General features: G+C 42.0%; 1 long non-coding RNA gene and 1 other non-coding gene across 2 annotated transcripts in view; both read right to left on the reverse strand.

Annotated features, from left to right (window-relative positions):
• The window catches only part of LOC116095031, a 74,111-nt gene that overhangs the window by 19,767 nt on the left and 40,423 nt on the right, over window positions 1-13,921 (reverse strand). The gene's annotated exons all lie outside the window — the stretch shown is intronic.
• LOC116095158 lies at window positions 10,118-10,280 on the reverse strand. Its single transcript, XR_004120481.1, has one exon. It is a non-coding gene; the product is annotated as a U1 spliceosomal RNA (small nuclear RNA).

The following is a 13,921-nucleotide window of genomic DNA, read 5'->3' on the forward strand; positions in this document are numbered from 1 at the left end:
GGGGAGAGGGGGAGAGGGGAGAGAGAGGACATCCCACGTGAGCTTGCCAACATGCTGGTCTGATGGGAGCATTTCCTGAATTGAGATTCCCTCTTCTCAGATGACTCTAGTTGTTGTCAAAATAAAACAAGGCCAGGCGGTGGTGGTGGTGGTGGTGGTGGTGGCCCATGTCTTTAATCCCAGCACTTGGGAGGCAGAGGCAGGCGGATTTCTGAGTTCGAGGCCAGTCTGGTCTACAGAGTGAGTTCCAGGACAACCAGGGCTATACAGAAAAACCCTGTCTCAACAAACAAACAAACAAACACACAAAGACAAAACAAAACAAGAACCAAAAACCAAACCAAACAAACAAACAAAAAACCCTATCAACAGACTAGCTGAGATAGAGATATTCAGTTATTACAAATGCTGACAAGGATGGAGAACCCACGCGCATGCGCACGTGCACAGCCGCTGAAAACCCCTGGAGAGCTCCTTCTGAGCCCAGGCCCCAACAATCCCAGATCCAGTTCAAGAGATATAAAAACTAGAGTTTGTGCCAACTTTCAAACACAATCGTCTATAGCTTTATGAATAATCTCCAGAAACTGAACAACATCCTGCAGCCAATGGATAAACAACTCACTGCTCAATAAAAGAGAACACAGAATTGATTTGTGTGGCTAGATAGATTAATTTTAAAGGCATTTTGCCAGACAAAAGAGCCAGACAGGCTGAGGAAACAATTAGGGTTTATGACTCCATTTATCTGACATTCTGGAAACACGAGGCTACAAGCATGGGGAACATGTCGACAGTTGCTAGAGGATTGGAGGTGGGAAGGTGTCTGATTACAATGTGACAAGAAAGGAAGCTGTAGGGCCCTGTCACTAAAATGGGCAGTTTATACATTCGGCAAAAGCCACGAAACTGTATCACATAGGAAACATTCCTCTTAGCCAGTATTTAAAATTCAATCAGCATTTTAGAGAGTTCTAAGATCTAATGCAGACTATAAGGAAAGAACCTAACAGGATTATAAACATGTAACTTCCCTAGGCAACCTCAGAAGAGAGGAACTGAACAGTGTGGAATCTACAAGGCTAACATGACAAAATTAACTATGATTTAAAAAGTTATGTTTCTCACAAGAGTAGATGCTGGCAATTCAAAACTACTTTACATATATATTAGAATTAAACAAGTGAATACATTGTAGCTGACAGGGACACTGTGTCTCGCTGTCAGAGAAAGAAACAATAGGAGCACAGAATAAATCTTGTATTAGCCAGAATGCTTAATCATGGCTAAGTAAATGAAATAATTATGTCTAGATGTATGTGCAATAAAGAACTGGCTCAACTGGACCATTGCTCAAACTTTCCTATTTTAGAAGGCCCATTTCCATGACTGGCCTTGGTTTGCCCTGAAGACTAAGTCCTCGCAATGCTCTGAAGCCCTGCACTGTTTTGTTGAGAGGATAATTCGTGTAATCAGTGTGATTTATGCTAAATGCTTTCCTTCCAGACGTTGAACTTTAAAAACCACTTAGTGTACATGACTGTGTTCAGCGAATAGGAACTCTGGATGTCTAGGCTCAGGCAAACTTCCCTGGTAGACAGCACCGTGTGTATTACTGGGTAGTTGTGATATGTGCCTGGAACAATCGGCTCTGCGTTCTAGGGACATCTCCTGGGAGAAGTTTCCCACTAAATTCCTCCAGACTTCACTGTTTTTGCCCTATCCCCCCCTAGGATGATGATAGGAGTTTCTGAGAGTGGGGCGGGGGGGAGCAGGAAAGGGGATAACATTTGAAATGTAAATAAAGAAAATATCTAATAAAAAAAAAAGAGGGAGCTTTGACTCTTAAAAGAAAAAAATCTTAACAGACTGGAAGACAGAAGTACCACAATTGACTTCTGTTGTGCTAAAACCCACAGCAATAACAAAATCTAGGAAGGATTTTCTCAGAATGTACAGACATTATTAAGCTGATAAATTAGAAAGGAACAAAATTAATATACCTTAGAACATGTATGTGGTGTGTGTGTGTGTGTGTGTGTGTGTGTGTGTGTTTGTGTGTGTTATTTCCATAGCCTAAACTGGCCCAGAACATAGGAAAAAAAAAAAAAGATGTTTTGCCCTTTGCTTTCTATCCATGAGTTTCATGAGCTCTGTGATTTAGAAGTACCTCTAGCAAAAGACTCAATCTAGGTACTTGTGGGAGTGCCCAACCCATGAGAAGCAGACATAATGGGTTTAATATATCTATCTTTAGTTCCCTTGTACTGCTCACTGAAAGGATCTAGAAATATGCCTAGTAGTAACAGGATCTTTATAAGCAAATGCCATTGTTTTTGTATATACAAGCTATTTGAATATTTGATCGTGGGATTGGGCAGGAAAAATACAAGTTGAGTTGAATGCAGTGTATAAGTTTAGGAAGGGAGGGAGGAAGAAAAGAGGGAGAGATACAAAGGGAGGAAGGAGGGAGGGAAAGAAGGAGGAGGGAGGGAAGGAGGGAAGGAAGAGGGAAGGGGGAGGGAAGGGGAGACAGAAATGACCAAGACCCTCTCTCGTGGCCAAAATGAATAAAATTTTACAGTCTAAACAAAAAGATCAAGAATCTTGATGTCTAAATACACACAAAAGTATAAAAATAAAGAGCCTTGAGCACATACTGATCTAAGTAAATAAAGGTAATTTGGTGGCAAATCTTTACAAAAGAGTTTGAAGGATCAGCAAGATAGTTCAGTGGGCAAAGGCGTTTGTCAATGAGCCTGACCTGAGTTTGATCCTAGCGACCTACTACTAGGATTACAGGTCTCTATCACATATGGTTTTTTATGTGGTTTCTGGAATTAAAATCAAATCATCTCTCCAGCCAAAAGTTTTTTATTGAAATTTTTTTTTCATATAATATATTTTCATGCTTTCCCCTCCCTGGTCTCTTTCAGATCCTCCCCACTGCCCCATCAGCCAACTGCACACTTTCTTTCATTCTTTCCCAAAAAACAAACAAGCCAATAAACAAAAGAGCCAAAATAAAACAAGGCAAACAAATAAACACAGAATTACAAAAAGAAAAAGTGTAAGAAACACATACACACGCAGGCACACACATGCATGTACAGACATATGCAGGCTTATGTGTGCACATACACAAAACTCATAAAACACAAAGTTGAAGATCATAATAGAGAAGTAAAAGTTAAAGAAAGCAATATGAGACAAAACATCTCCAAAAATATTATGGATGTGGCTGTCTTGGCATCTACTGCTGAGCCTGCTGCCTCCCTTAAGGGTGGCTTGATACCCAGTTAGGCTCCCTTGGAAAAAACTAATTTGTCCTTTGTGAGTGGTTGACAGGGATAGCTTTGGGGCTGGGGTGGGGCTTGTTTGTGTTCGCTTGCTCTCTCAGCACTAGGATGTCATCTAGCTTAGCCCCGTGCATGCTGCCACAGTCTCCGAGTTCACACGTGCAGAAGTCCTGCTGTGTCTGGATGGCACTGCTTCCTTGATTCTGCCATCCCCACTCCCCCATCCAAACCTTTAAGACTTTTCAAGAACATACTTCATTTACTTCCTGCTATGACACATACCTCCTTCACAGATACAATCACTCTAAGTTGGTCTTCAACCTTCCTAATGCTGCAATCCTTTAATACAGTTCCTTGTGCTGTGGTGACCCCAACCATAAAGTTATTTTCATTGATACTTCATTTTGTATCTTTGTCTTGTAGTTTGTTTTATAGTTTCGTATTGTAATTTTGTATTGTACGAATTCTAATGTAAATATCTGATATTTGGTATGCGACCACTGTCGGGGCCATGACCCACAGGTGAAGAACCACTGCTCTAGAATATGGTACAATGTGTTATAATTTTTGCTTTAACCAATCATGTTTTTAAAAAAATCAAGAAAGAAATAAAAGCCTTACCTGTCCTTTCAGAAGTTCTTCATCCTCCCAGTACATTTCCATTTCCAACTGTTTACCCCGTTAAACAGTTAACTCTCATTGTACTTATAAAAATATCACTTAAAACTGATTTTATATGAGGTTCTAACTGGACCTTGTCTCCAATTACAAATCCAATTAAGCATATTAAAAATGACAGATTGTGCTGTAAAGTTCAATACATTCAGTTTTTAGAGGTTATGTCTGTATGTGTCTGGGTGGGGGGTGGGGAAGGAAGCACAGTGCAGGTGTGAGCAGGTGTGTGCAGGTGTGAGCAGGTGTGAGCAAGTGTGCGCAGGTATGTGCAGGTGTGCACAGGTGTGTGCAGCTGTGCGCAGGTGTGAGCAGGTGAGCACAGGTGTGTGCAAGTGTGCGCAGGTGTGTGCAGGTGTGAGCAGGTGTGTGCAGGCGTGCGCAGGTACGCACAGGTGTGCGCAGGTGTGTGCAGCTGTGCGCAGGTGTGAGCAGCTGTGCGCAGGTGTGAGCAGGTGTGAGCAGGTGAGCACAGGTGTGTGCAAGTGTGCCTGTAGTAATGGAAATCTGGTTAAAGGCCCCACTAAAGAAATGGTCAGGCCACCTGAAATTAAATCTGTGTGTTGAGACCCATGTATTGTCCAATTGACTCCTTTCTACCTGTTCTTCCTCCTTTTCCCTCAGCTGCTGCACATATCTCATACTCTTCCATTAAATTCCAGTTGTTTCTTTAACTTTAAAGAAAGTCAGATTTTGCTTGCAACTAATCTACCCGAGTTGAAGTCATATAGCTTGCAAATATAAAATATATTTATAAATATATTTGCAAATATAAATAATATATTATACGTATAGTATATAATAATTATATATTATATGTGGTATATGATATATTATATGCCAAACATTAAGATTTGGACAGAACACAAAGTTTAGACTTTGTGTTGAGAGCCAGGAGGTCAAAAAAGTAGAAAGGGAACTGTGGGTGGGGAGTGAAGTGGAACCTTAAAGGTTCTTTGGAAAGTCAGTTTTGTTGGATGGTGTTTTGTTGGAGCAAACACGTGAAGGAGTGTTTTCCTGAAGTGGACACAGATAAAAAGATGTTTCTCTGAGGCAGACTCATGAAGGAACATTTCGCTGAAGCACACACAAATGAAAGGATGTTCTGCTAAAACAAGCATGTGACAGGACAGGTGATGAAGGACTCTTCACTAACAACACTCATGTATTGGTCCACCTTACATTGCACAGTCGAGCTGCATTTGTCAGGACTCCATAGAGAAATGTACCACAGAGCTTCTGGTGGTATGCTGTGTCTTCATGACACTTCCTCTCACTCAGCCGATTGGCAGAGAAATGGCAGCTGATGCAGACTCACGCGGAGTTTGCTAAGACAGACTCATGTGCTGAGGTAAGACACATGGTAAGGTAAGACCTGTGGAAGACACATGACATTTGGTGGGAGTATAAATAGGACTCGACAGACTATGAGAAGGGCTTGCTTATAGAGCTAGTTATACAACACTTCTCACATCTTCGTTGATCTTTGCTTAGTTGATCTTTGCTCAGTTGAAAAAGACACAGCTGAGAACTTCTAGCATTCCAGATGGTCCTAATTCCTCCTGCTGACTCATGCCAATTCAGCTGAGGCCCGGTGGTTCCTGCTAGGTCATGCCATTGCTGCTGCCATCCCGACACTACTGAACTGGACCGCTGGTATATCCGGGAAGTGTTTGTGAATGGATCAAGCTGTCCCTGCTAACGTGTGAACTGAACTGCTGATTTCCTGACAGTGCAAATGAGATTTACTCCAAGAGTCACATCTAAACAAGTCCACTTCCCCTGAATCCTAATAACCTTTCTTTCCCACTATCTCTGTTGGGTGGTGAGCTAAAAGGGAGGCTAAAGCATTTGAGAACCATCATTAAAAGTAGGCTTTGAAAAAAATTAAAGTCACAGGGGAGTGACAGAACATAGGCCTGTTCCTTTGGGCCTGATCCCACAGCCTGAATCTAGCCATGGCTGCCTTCTGCTCTCTCTCTGGGACATGGAGAAGCAGCAGTTGGTGCTCTGGCTTGAAACTCTTGGTTTATGGAACCTGGCTCTTCTGTGCTCTTTGTCACACACACAATGCTGAACTAAATCAGTATAGTGTGAAACTTTCTGCCACTCCCTAAAATTTATAAAAGACTGATCTTTCCTTTGTTCACGGATTCTGTTTGGGGGATTTGTACTGGAGACTGACTGACTCCGGCTAACTGAAAAGCGCTGCCCTCCTGTCTACACTCACTGCCCTCCCATCTACACTCACTACGGCTAACTGAAAAGCACTGCCCTCCCACTTACACTCACTGCCCTCCCACTTACTCTCACTACAGCTAACTGAAAAGCGCTGCCCTCCCGTCTACACTCACTACGGCGAACTATCTCCCTCTCTCTCCAGTCCAGTTCTCACTCTTGATGATGCTTCTCATCTCCACATTGGCAAAGGAAGCCTGTTCTTCCCACTAGGGCCCCATCTCAATTAGTTCTGCACACATCGAATTGTTTCTGTGTAATGCTCTCCTTCCTACTTTGAGGCCCAGTCATATTCTCAAGGCCTTTTCTCTTACTAAACTGCATCTTCTGAAGGGAACTATGTGTCAGCTTCCTTTCCGAACTTATGGCTGCAGGTTTATTTATACAATAACTTCTTATTAAGTATAATTAACTGCTTACTAAATATAATTAAATATTTTATATTATATATAAAATATATTATATAAAATATATTATATAATATTTTATATTTTATACAATAACTTCTTATTAAATATAATTAACTTCTTATTAAATATAGCTAACATATTAGTAAATATAATGAACTTCTGATATTACACTTAATAGGGAAGTGATGGAAAGAGAGAATAAAGGAACACATATGACATGAAAGTGTGAGATGACCACCTACGGGGATGAAGGGACCAGCGTGGAGGAGCCAGAGGAAACGAGGTAAGACAGTGGGGAGGGGAGAGGAAGAAGAAATGCAAAGACTTACATTTACCAAACGGCATCATGAAAACCATGACTTTGTATGCTACCTTTGAAAAGTGACTAAAGAGAGCAGAGTTAGGGTGGAAAATGCTACTGTGTCTTCAGAGCCCACACAATGAGACAGAACATGGTGGTCTGCACTATACAGTGGTGGAAGCACATCAACCGGTTCTCTGCAGGGCTACATGCACTATACAGTGGTGAGGCACGTCTACCTGTTCTCTGCAGGGCTACATGCACTATACAGTGGTGAGGCACGTCTACCGGCTCTCTGCAGGGCTACATGCAGAGAAAGAGGAAGCACTGCTTGAGAGAAAAGGATAGCACTATGTGATGGTTTGAATATGCTCGGCCCAGGGAGTGGCACAATTAAGAGGTGTGGCCTTGCTGGAGGAGGTGTGTCCATGTGGGCATGGGCTTTAAGACACTCATCCTAAGCAGGGCAGTGGTGGTGCATGCCTTTAATCCCAGCATTTGGGAGGCAGAGGCAGGCTTTCTGAGTATTTCTGAGTTCGAGGCCAGCCTGGTCTACAGAGTGAGTTCCAGGACAGCCAGGGCTACACAGAGAAACCCTGCCTCGAAAAACCAAAAAAAGAAAAAGAAAAGAAAAAAAAAGAAAAAGACACTCATCCTAGCTGCCTAGAAGCCAGTGTTCTCTTTTTTGACTCTGGAGCAAGATGTAGAAATCTCAGCTCCTCCTGCACCATGCCTGTCTGGATGTTGCCATGCTCCCACCTTGATAATAATGGACTGACCCTCTGAACCTGTATGTCAGCCCCAAGTAAATGTTGTCCTTATAAGAGTTGCCTTGGTCATGGTGTCTGTTCTTAGCAATGGAAATCCTAACTAAGATAATGGGAAAGCCCTGCCTCACAGCAGTAAAACCCTAAGACACAGTGCCACAGAATAATGCAAACAACACAGAGACTGACAAGAGTTCTAGAACTTCTAGGTAGGATGGTTATTCTCAATGGTACAGTATTAATTAAGAGGAGGTTAGTCTCTAAATTCTACCTTAAACAAGGAAAACATCTGACTAAAGGCTGATACATGGTCTAGCAAGATAGATCAGGAGATAAAAGCACCTCCCGGCAAGCCCAACAATGTGAGTTCAATTCCCAGGTCTCCCATGGTGAAAGAGGAGGCTTGAATCCAGACAGCCGTTCTCTGGCCTACACACACATGTGCACATGCACACACACATGCATGCATACACATACACACACCCTACACAGAGAGAGAGAGACAAAAAGAGAAAGAGAAACAGAGGTGTAGTTTTTAAAAGGCTTAGATGTGCTTTGAAGAACGATGGTTTTCGCATGTGTAGTGATGGTAGCAGCTGATCTCATTTCTAAACCTAAGGTACTAAGTAATAGGAAAAGAGCTTTCCAGAAAGAATGGGGGGGTATGTAAAAAATAGAAGATAAGGCACCTCACACCCTCTGAAAACTACCAGCAGCCCACAAGTGACCAAAACGTTCTTCTTGTCTGCTGGAACAGTACTGCTCAACCTTGCACTGTTACTTAGTCCACAATCAAACTCCAACTCAGAGACTGGAAGTAAAAATGTAACGGTCTTAGAAGTAACTTCAGGGATCTCACTATTTAGTATATCCGGTAGCGCCCTCTTCTTTGCAGGGGCTGTGTTCCAAGTCCTCTAAGTAATATCTGAAATAACAGACAGGGCGAAGCCTACAATGTGATTCCTTCTCCCCTTGACTATCACTGCATACACTGTGGTTGTTAAGTCTCACAGTCCAGGAAGTTAACAGCAAAACCAGCATGGATCTCCTCTTCCCTTCTTCCCCTCTTCATGGCTGGGAGAGGGTACTTACCATACAGCCTAGGATGCACAATGTGCAAGTGTTCCATTCCCGCTTTCCACTTAAGGGAACTCCTTTAAAACTTGTGATATCCATACTGTTTGTATATCCAAATCACTGTTCTTGGGTGTTGGGCCCATTATTAAATGAAATAAGGATTATTGTAGCTCCACAGTTGACCTGATAATGAAATTGGCTCTTGATCAGACAAAGGGTTGGTTCACATTCTGGGTAGGAGGAGCAGGATGACATGAGATTTCATCACCCACTCAACACCTTCTATGATTTAAAGCTCACTAATTATTAATTTCTGAAAATTCCCATTTATTACTATCAACCATAGTTGGTTGTACTTAATAACTAAAATGCAGAAACTTGTTAACTATATTTAAAAATGGAAATTGCTTGTGGAAAGAGGGAACATAACTATAGAGAAATCCACACAACTCAATGAGCTTAGTTTGCTGATGTGGGTTATCTGCTGATATGTTATGCAACAGGCTGGTTCTTGAATATTCCACAAATGCCCACTTGTGAAAAGCTCCACCAGGGTAGCAATGGAGGGAGGCAGTGGGAGGAAGCCTTGATACTGGGACCTTTAGGTCACTGAGGATGCCTTCTTGAAGGAGTGTGGGCTCTAGTGTTTCTAGGCCATGACATAGTGTCTCTGTTGTACCACACAGTCCTCCTGATGAGGCAATGAGGTCAAGATGTTACCTGGCATCTCCAAAACTGTGAGCCAAAACAAAGAATTTCTCTTTATAAGTCAACTGTATATACTCTTTGTTATAGGGACAAAAAGATAATATACTGATTTAGTTAATGCTATTTAGAAACCTGTGCCATTCTGGTGTGTGTGTGTGTGTGTGTGTGTGTGTGTGTGTGTGTGTGTGTGTGTATGTGTGTGTGTATGTGTGTGTCTATCTATACAGCAGAAACTGGGATGTAATTCACAGTTGGAAAGATGATCATTGGAACAAAGGTCCTTGTCAAAGAGTGGCTGGGAAATCAAAGCTAAAGTGACTGAAATTCCATCTTCTAGAACAGCAATTTTTCAATCTATAGGTTATGTCCCCTTTGGAGGTTAAATGATCCTTTCACAGGGGTGATCTAAAACCATCAGAAAACACAGATTCATAACAGTAGCAAATTTACAGTAGCAACAAAGTAAATGTTATGGCTGGGATCACCACAACATAAGGAGCTATACTGAAGGGCAGTAGCATTAGGAAGGTTGAGGACCACTGATCTAGAACATTAGCTATTGGTACATATGTATCTCATCTGGTACATAGGTTGCTTATTACAATAGCATCAGATGACATGGTTCTTTCTTTTTTTTTTTTTTTTCAGGGGAGAGCAAGAACGCAGTCCTCCACTACCACAAATTATGCAGTCAAGTTTCCGCATTTGGGGAAATTGCAGGGTTCAGCACATCTGGAGTGCAATGGACAAGCCTCGCCCTGGGAAAACCACCTTCGTGATCATGGTATCGCCCTTGCCAGATAAGTATGACATGGTTCTTTCTATAGAGATGAAATGTTGCACACGTTCTGTCCTCACAGGTCTCCCTCCCTTCAGACTAGGAGTCCTTTTGTAACATTTCTTCACACCTGCTTCCTCTTTAACTTTGTTGTTGCTACAACTCCGCCTGCTTTCCTGGAGGTCCCCTCCAGGGAAGGCCCTGCTCTATAATCTATGCCAACCAACTCCCCCCTGAAGCACACTCAACAGCCATAACTGCACTCCATCCCCTGGGCTTCAATTTTCTGGTCCACAACTTTGGCAAAAGACCTTTACTTTCCTGAAGGCCATGACAGTTCTAGGGACCCCGGAGGGAGGGTTAACGCAGAAAACACCCAAAATCAAAAAACTCTACCAAGATAACATCTCAATTCTGAATATCTATATGCCAAATGCAAGGGAACCTACAATTATAAAAAAAATTACTACAGCTTAAATCACATATCAGTCCCTACACATTAATAGTGGGAGACTTCAAGACCCCACTCTCACCAATGGACAAGTTATCCAGACAGAAACTAAACAGAAATAATGGAGCTAACAGAAATTATGACTCAGATGGACCTAACACACATCTACAGAACATTTTACCCCCCCAAAAAAGAATATACATCCTTCTATCCTTCTCAGAACCTCAAAGGACATTCTCCAAAATTGGCTATATACTCAGTCACAAAGTAAGTTTCAACAGAAACAAAAAAATTGAAATAATTCCCTGTATCTCGTCAGACTACCATAAATGAAACCTGGATTTCAACAACAGAAACAACAAAAAGCTTACAGACTCTTGGAAACTGAACAACGCTCCACTGAGTGGCCACTGGGTCAAAAAAGAAATAAAGAAATTAAAGACTTTCTAGAATCAATGAAAATGAATGCACAACATATCCAAAGTTCTGGACACAATGACAGTGCTGCAAAGAGGAAAGGTAAGAGTATTAAGTGCCTTCATAAATGTCCTAGTCAGGGTTTGTATTCCTGCACTAAACATCATGATCAAGAAGCAAGCTGGGGAGAAAGGGATTGATTCAGCTTACACTTCCACATTGCTGTTCATCACCAAAGGAAGTCAGGGCTGGAACTCAAGCAGGTCAGGAAGCAGGAGCTGATGCAGAGTCCATGGAGGGGTGTTACCTACTGGCTTGCTTACCCTGGCTTGCTCAGCTTGCTTTTCTTATGGAACCCAAGACTACCAGCCCAGGAATGGCACAACCCATAATGGGCTCTCCTACCCTTGATCACTAATTGAGAAAATGCCTTACAGCTGGATCTGCTGGAGGCATTTCCTCAAAGGAGGGCTCCTTTCTCTGTGATAACTCCAGCTTGTGTCAAGTTGACACACAAAACCAACCACTACAATTGACCCCTTGTCAAGTTGACACACAAACACACAACTATTAAGCCTCAACTCTTACTTTCTTATTCATCCCCAAGATCTAAATAACTTTAAAAGTCCCACAGTTGCTGGGCAGTGGTGGCACATGCCTTTAATCCCAGAACTTGGGAGGCAGAGGCAGGCCTGGTCTACAGAGTGAGTTCCAGGACAGCCAGGGCTACACAGAGAAACCCTGTCTCAATAAACAAACAAGCAAACAAACAAACAAACCAAAAAAAAAAAGAGTCCCACAGTCTTTACAAATTCTTCTGTATTAAAATTTCAATACTTTTAAAATATCCAAACTTTTAGAATTCAAAGTCTTTTTACAATTCAAAGTCTCTTAACTGTAGGCTCCACTAAAATACTTTCTTCCTTCAAGAGGGAAAAATATCAAGGCACAGTCACAATCAAAAGCAAAATCAAACTCTAACCATCAAATGTCCCATCAAATGGGATTCACTCACAATCTCCTGGGCTCCTCCAAGGGCTTGGGTCACTTCTCCAGCTCTGCCTTTGCAGCACATACCTTGTCTTCTAGGCTCTAACTGTCTGTACTCCACTGCTGCTGCTGTTCTTGGTGGTCATTTCATGGTACTGGCATTTCTGAAACACTGCTGCCTTCCACTGCAATTAGGTTTCACCAATTCCCTCTCATAGGCTCTCTTCATGGTGCCAAGCCTCAAATCTTTTACATGACCCCTTCAGTCCTGAGCCATCAACTGCAACTGAGGCAGCACTTTCACACCAATGGCCTTCTTGGCCTCTCACAGTGCCAAGTATCACCTGCTCTTCATGATCCCTTCATGACTTCAAAACAAGTACCACCTGGGTGACTCTTACACATTACCAAGTCCAGCTGCAGCACGAGGTACAACCTTGGCATTCTCTGGAACACAGCTTCTTTGTGCTCTCAGAAAACACTTCCCAGAAGATTTCACCTCGGTGATGCTGGTCTCCTCTTAATCACTACTAATTTCTTAGGTCCAGCTAACCAGCATCAATTGTCACAGTAACACAAAGGTTTCATTTTAGTAGTTCTAGTATCTTGTTAATCACAGCTGATTCTTCAGCCCCAGCTAATCAAAACCACAGAATCTTCACAATCAAAATAACAACATCCCTGATAGCAGTCTTTAATCTTTCCTCTGAAATTTCACAGGCCAGGCCTCCATTTTCTGCACTGTTCTCAACGTTATCTTCCAAACTCCGACAGAACATCCCACAGAGCTCTTAACACCCAATGGCTCTTCTAGCCCAAAGTTCCAGAGTCCTTCCACAGTCCTCCCCAAAACATGGTTAGGTTGTCACAGGAATACCACAATAGGCTAATTTGCCTTAGTCAGGGTTTCTATTCCTCCCCAAAACATCCTGACCAAGAAGCAAATTGGGGAGGAAAGGGTTTGTTCAGCTTACTTCCATATTGCTGTTCATCACCAAAGGAAGTCAGGACAGGAACTCAAGCAGGTCAGGAAGCAGGAGCTGATGCAGAGGCCATGGAGGGTGCTGCTTATTAGCTTGCTTCTCCTAGCTTGCTCAGCTTGCTTTCTTATAGAACCCAGGACCACCAGCCCAGGGATGGCACCACCCACAATACCTTGCCACCCTTGAGAAAATGCCTTACAGGGGATCTCCTAGAGGCATTTCCTCAAGGGACGTTCTTTTCTTTGTGATAACTCCAGCTTGAGTCAAGTTGACACACAAAACCAGGCAGTACAATAAAGAAATAAATAGAAACAAAGAGAACAATACAAAGAATCAACAAAACAAAGAGTCGGTTCTTTGAGAAAAATCAAGGTAGATAAACCCTTATCACAACTAACTAAAAGGCAGAGAGACAATATCCAAATTGACAAAATCGGAAATGAAAAGGGACATAACAACAGACACCGAGCAAATCCAAAGAATCATTAGGTCTTACTCTAAAAACCTATACGACATAGAACTGTACAATGTAAATGAAACGGATGGTTTTCTTTATAGATACTACTTGTTAAAGCAAGACATAAACATCTAAATAGACCTATAATCCTTAAAGACATAAAAGCAGCCATTAAAATTCTCCCAATCAAAAGGCCCAGGGCCAGATGGGCTTAACACAGAATTCTATGACTTTCAAAGAAGCGCTAATACCAATACTCCTCAAATTATTCCACAAAATAGAAATAGAAGAAACATTGTCAAATTTATTTTATGAGGCCACAGTCATCATGATTAAAGAAAACAAAACCACATGAAGACTCAAAAAAAAAAAA

The sequence above is a fragment of the Mastomys coucha genome, unplaced genomic scaffold, assembly GCF_008632895.1.
Source record: "Mastomys coucha isolate ucsf_1 unplaced genomic scaffold, UCSF_Mcou_1 pScaffold17, whole genome shotgun sequence".
NCBI classification, from domain to species: Eukaryota; Metazoa; Chordata; class Mammalia; order Rodentia; family Muridae; genus Mastomys; species Mastomys coucha.